We start from the raw sequence: 5,100 nt of genomic DNA on the forward strand, positions 1-5,100 counted from the left end.
GTAAGTTAATTTTTTTTAATGTTTTTCATATTGCTGTTGTGTATACTTTTAAACAAGAAAAAACAAAAAATTATGTACCTTGCAGGTTTGATTTAACTTTTTATAATTAGTTTTTGTTGTTTTTTTTTTTTGTTTTCTTTTAAATCTGATCTATATAAAGATAAATTAAGCCAGTGACTGGAATAATGAGACGTTACATAGGCTGGAGGTAGTTTTTGGATGTTTTTGTTTTATAGCATTTATGTCGTGTTACCCATTAACACCACTATATATACAGCACTTATCAGATTGTCCATAAGCTATCGTCGCTCTTGACTCATGTTAAAAACCCCCTTGCAGGTGTAACCCTTTTTGAAGTAAGGGGGGAACGTACAAAGCCTCCTCTAGCACTGGGTGGTGGTAACACAAGCAGTGTTTTATTTAATGAATGTTTCGACAAAAAATAAATAAATAATAATGTGCCTATAAGATATAAAATTTTATAAAATAGAGAAAATTTCATAAAAATACAACAGTGTTAATGAGAAAATTCTTAAAACGTCGGGGGTTGAAGGTCCAGATTTACTTTTTCTGTACTGGACATGTTGTATCCCTGCAAGGAAAAAAAACTCACTATGCATAATGTACTTCACTATCTGATTGTCTTCTTTTGTAACTGTTAGCACTCCCTTGTCTGTACAAGATGTTGCAAATATTGCAGGTGCTTAAAGGGGTTGTCTAGTTAACTACTCGATGGCCTAGCAGCAGGATAGGCCGTCAGTAATAGATCAACGGGGGTCTGCTACCCAGAACCCTTGCCAATCAGCTGTTTGCTGGCTCGGTGTATTCATAGAATGAGCTGATTTCTGCAGGAAGCAGCTCTGCTCCTACTGCACTGGCCAGGCTTGGTATTGCAAGCAAGTTTTCATTCACTGTAATGCAAGCTGAGCCTGCAATACCAAGCCTGGCCTCTACAGTGGGAACGGAGCGGTCTACTTCTTGCAGAAATCGGATCAGTACATAAGCCCAGCGAATGTGGTCCCCGGCAACAAAACCGTGTTGATCTACTATTGGTGACCTATCCTGCTGATAGGCCATCAGTGGTTTACAACTGGGCAACCCTTTTAGAGGTAATGTGTTCGCTCCTGAAATATCCATTTACTAAATGTTTGTATTTCCCATAAACTTAGCAAGGCTGGAACATCTTTTCTTACATTACTGCATTGTGTCAATCTTCTGTTATTCCTCCTGGAAATGTATAAATAAATTGACAACTTAAAGGGATTATCCAACCCTGTAAAATTGATGGCCTACACTTGTGATAAACAATCAATATCAGATTGGTGGGGATCTGCTGCTCGGGACTGACAACGATCAACTGATTGCAGGGGCAACGGTGCTCCTACGAGCGCCCCGGCCTTTTCAATGTCTACATCTGAGCACCAACCAAGTAAAACATCACTAGTGTGCATGAACCCATTAAAAACGGATTGATTATTTTACTGTCCGAGTTCCATCCACATCGCAATCTAACGAAACTCGTAATAACAATGGCAATGGTAACATCCACTTATCAATAACGTCATATGTTTCCAGGAGGCATAATGGAGGAACAGCACAATGTAGAGTTCTGAAAAAAGCTGTTCCAGCATTGTTATGTCAGGAGAGTCCAAATATTTCCTAAAACAGACCTGCCAGGAGTGGCGATAGATCTGTTTTAATGCAGTTTTAGTACATTGGAAGTAGTCGAGCGAAGCTCCGGAGTTTATAACTCCCAGGATTCTTTTGGTTTTCCACCTAATTTTATTTAAAGGGCTCCTAAACTATTCGCCTTAGATGACATAATCTTACAAATACTTGTGCAAATCTTTTCATACTTCAAGAGATCTTGAGAAATGTTATTGTTTTCTTAAGTATCCTGTTATCGAGCATTTACTCTATGCGACGGGGTCCTTCAGTGGACGTATTCCCTTCTCCGTTGTTTAATGGCAAGTCTTTTGCCCATGGAAGATCCTTGGCTAATATTTATTACCTGAACATATATTGAAGTGTTTCGTTAGAGGTCCACTTTGCCAACTCTGGCATATTCCCCTGCGAATAGCTGATTTTGTAGGTCCTACTACTAGGACCCTTCAAGATCAACTTGGTTTCTTGTCCAGGATGAGGGGTAGGCTAAAAGGTGGGCACCACCTCTCAACAAAGATGAATTTTTTGCACAGACTGTTTTTTTGAAGGACCTGCACAGATGTGGTGGCATGACCATAACCATGCAGGTCCTGTAGAAGGTCCTGCACAGAGGTCATGTGACTATATCTGTGCAGTTCCTCCAACCAGTGAGTGAAGGAGTGTGAACTGCTCTGTGTAAGTGTCTAGGGTATATACTTTTTAGGGAATCTGTATTTATCTTCTCTACCTTAGGCGCTAAAAGGACTTATCCCGACCTTGACTTGGGGAGGGATTCTTTCTGTAGGAAAGCATTACATAGCATTCATTGAAATCCATATAGTGGACACCAGCAGTCCAGTGAGAGCTTCACTTTGAAGCAGCTCTTGCTAATACAGGAGATCCTAATCTGGGGACCTACCTCCTATTACCTCCATAAGTTGTCCGTTGACCAGTGTTGAGGATGGGAATATCCATCTTGCAGCTTTACCCTGGCTTAGACAGAAGAAAGACTAGATGAGTTTAGTTCTGCCGCAGATTATGTAGTTTGCCATCAAATAAAACAATATTTGCAACATCTGTCTTGTTATAATTACCGCTGATTAATACTGTGCTAATTGAAATGTACCAGTTCAGTTTATTTACCTGCAACACAACGGGCAGTGGACCCCGATTTGCCGTAGGGTGCTAGTAATGATAAGTAAGGTTGCACTGTTGTTGGCAGTCTGTTGTATCGGTCATCTTTTTGTTGACACCCAAGTTTGGTCACGACAGGTTTAATTTGACCCCACAAAGTGTTTTCCTGCAGGTGTTAACGAAGCATCTCTCGCTTACGGTAGGGCCTTGTTTTTTCAGTTCACCTTTGGCAATCAGTTAGGAGGTTCGATGAGGATTTTTGCAGCATCGTAAAGCGACTCAACCGCCTATTGTGAAGCCCAATAGGACCGCAGTAACTTGCCGTGCTTTGTGAATATCCGACGGATGACGTCACGTGTAACGGTCGTCGGTGCTAATTCTACTCATGGTGCATTTAGGGATTCTGATCATGGAAGAATCATTGTAAATGTGTTTGATGTCAAAAGAGATCAGACCTAAAAAAAAAAAAGGAATGATAAAGAGGAGAACAGCCGTGAACAATTAAAGGGACATTAAGCCTAAAGTCTATCCCATCTACATCTAATTGTTCAATGCTATCGGCCATGGTGAATGATAGTCACAGCTTTAATTATAAGTTTGGATGCTTTGGTTAGTGTCCCTTTAAGACTCAGCTAAGTGCAGTTGTGTTGCGCCCCCTGGCTGTAGCCGTGTGCTGTATTAACTAAACCGAATGAACTGCTGTGCTTTTTATTTATATTAACAAGCTTCACCCTCTCTGATTTCTGTTAACCCGGCTAAAATGTATATATGTATTATGTGTATAATCTGTATAGCTCTGATCATGTACACAGCACTTTACATGTTTAATGCAAAGCAGTTGCAGATTCTAGTAATAAGATTGTCATTGTCAGATCAACAAAAGCTGAGCCAAGATATACAGCACATACTCTGTACCTCTTCTCCGCTGTCTCCTCTTTATACATGTCCGTAATGGAGGTCAGGAAAGTTACACGGTCCCGCTGATCGGCATTTCAAGTCGGACCTGCTCTGTCAGCCTGTTAATCCACGTTAATGAATGCACAGTAATAATGTCTTGGCAGAAACTTTTGTAGCACTGCTGAAAGTTGAGTGGGAATCAACAGGTGGTACCTCAGCAATGCTTCTTGGTGCTGGCGCACATACTTGGAGCAGAAGTATTTCTGGACTTGGACCTCATCAAAGTCCGTTAGGGCCCTTTTACACGGCACCTCACAGGCTGTCCCAGCGGTAAGCGTTCTTGTGCTTTTACGCAGGAACGGGCATCGCTAGTGAATTGAGGTGGAGCGAGTCGGGGATCGTTCCGGCCCATCCGCCTTCATTCAAGAAGTCGCTCACTAGTTGCTTCATCTCAGTGAGCTGAAATGAAGCGGTTAGTGACCAATGAGCGGATTCTTGCTCAGTGCCCTGTCAAGTCTGGCTTTTACATGGGATAACTGGCAAAATTGCTTGTTTGAACCATTTTTGCGTCCAGTAGCCCATGTAAAAGTTCCCTAAGAGTCTCCCATTCACAATAGGGTGTGGAGCGTAGGGCATGTGTAGAAAGTCCAGCCATAGTAGGAGAGTTGAGAGTAGGGATTGCACTCACCTGGAGTGGCTGTGCTAGTAGCACAGCACACCAAGAAGCCTGTCGGCTGCAGCCTCCTCCGGACGGATGGGTGAAGACACCTCTTGTCGTAGAGAGATGAGAAAAGGAGGATATTCGGTGCTGTTGAACACAAAATTGGAAGGTCCAAGCATAGAGAAGCAGTCATGTTATTGAGCTTTTGGGCAACACGTTTCAACATCGAAACTGACTTCTATGGGCCACTCCTCACAAGAAAGAAAGGTTTCTCCATCCTTGGACCTTTCTATCTTGTGCTCAGCAGCACAGAATATTCCTTATTTTCTCATCTCTCCACAATAGGATATGATCCATTTAGAATGAAGTGTCCTACCATGACAGTTTCTCCTTAAAGAGGTTGTCCAGTTGTAAACTATTGCTGGCCCATCGACAGGTTAGGTCATCATTAGTAGATCAGCAGGGGTTTGCCGCCAGGGAACCAGCTATTTAGTGCACTGGGCCGGTGTGGTCATCAAGTAAGCAGACAGCTCTGTATTACCAGTTTCCAAGACTGGAACAGAGCTGTTTTATTTGTATAGCATCAACTTATTCCGCTATTTATTTATTATCCCCTCACCAAGCTGGGTACTTATTTTACCGTCCTCTGAAGGATGGTTGAACTCGCAACCTTCGGGTCATGAACGAGAGTCTAGAACTAGGACTGCATTTCTACTGCCTTAACACTTCGCCAAATGAGAAGTCAACTCTGTACAACAGCTGAT

This window comes from Eleutherodactylus coqui, chromosome 11 (genome assembly GCF_035609145.1).
Source record: "Eleutherodactylus coqui strain aEleCoq1 chromosome 11, aEleCoq1.hap1, whole genome shotgun sequence".
NCBI classification, from domain to species: Eukaryota; Metazoa; Chordata; class Amphibia; order Anura; family Eleutherodactylidae; genus Eleutherodactylus; species Eleutherodactylus coqui.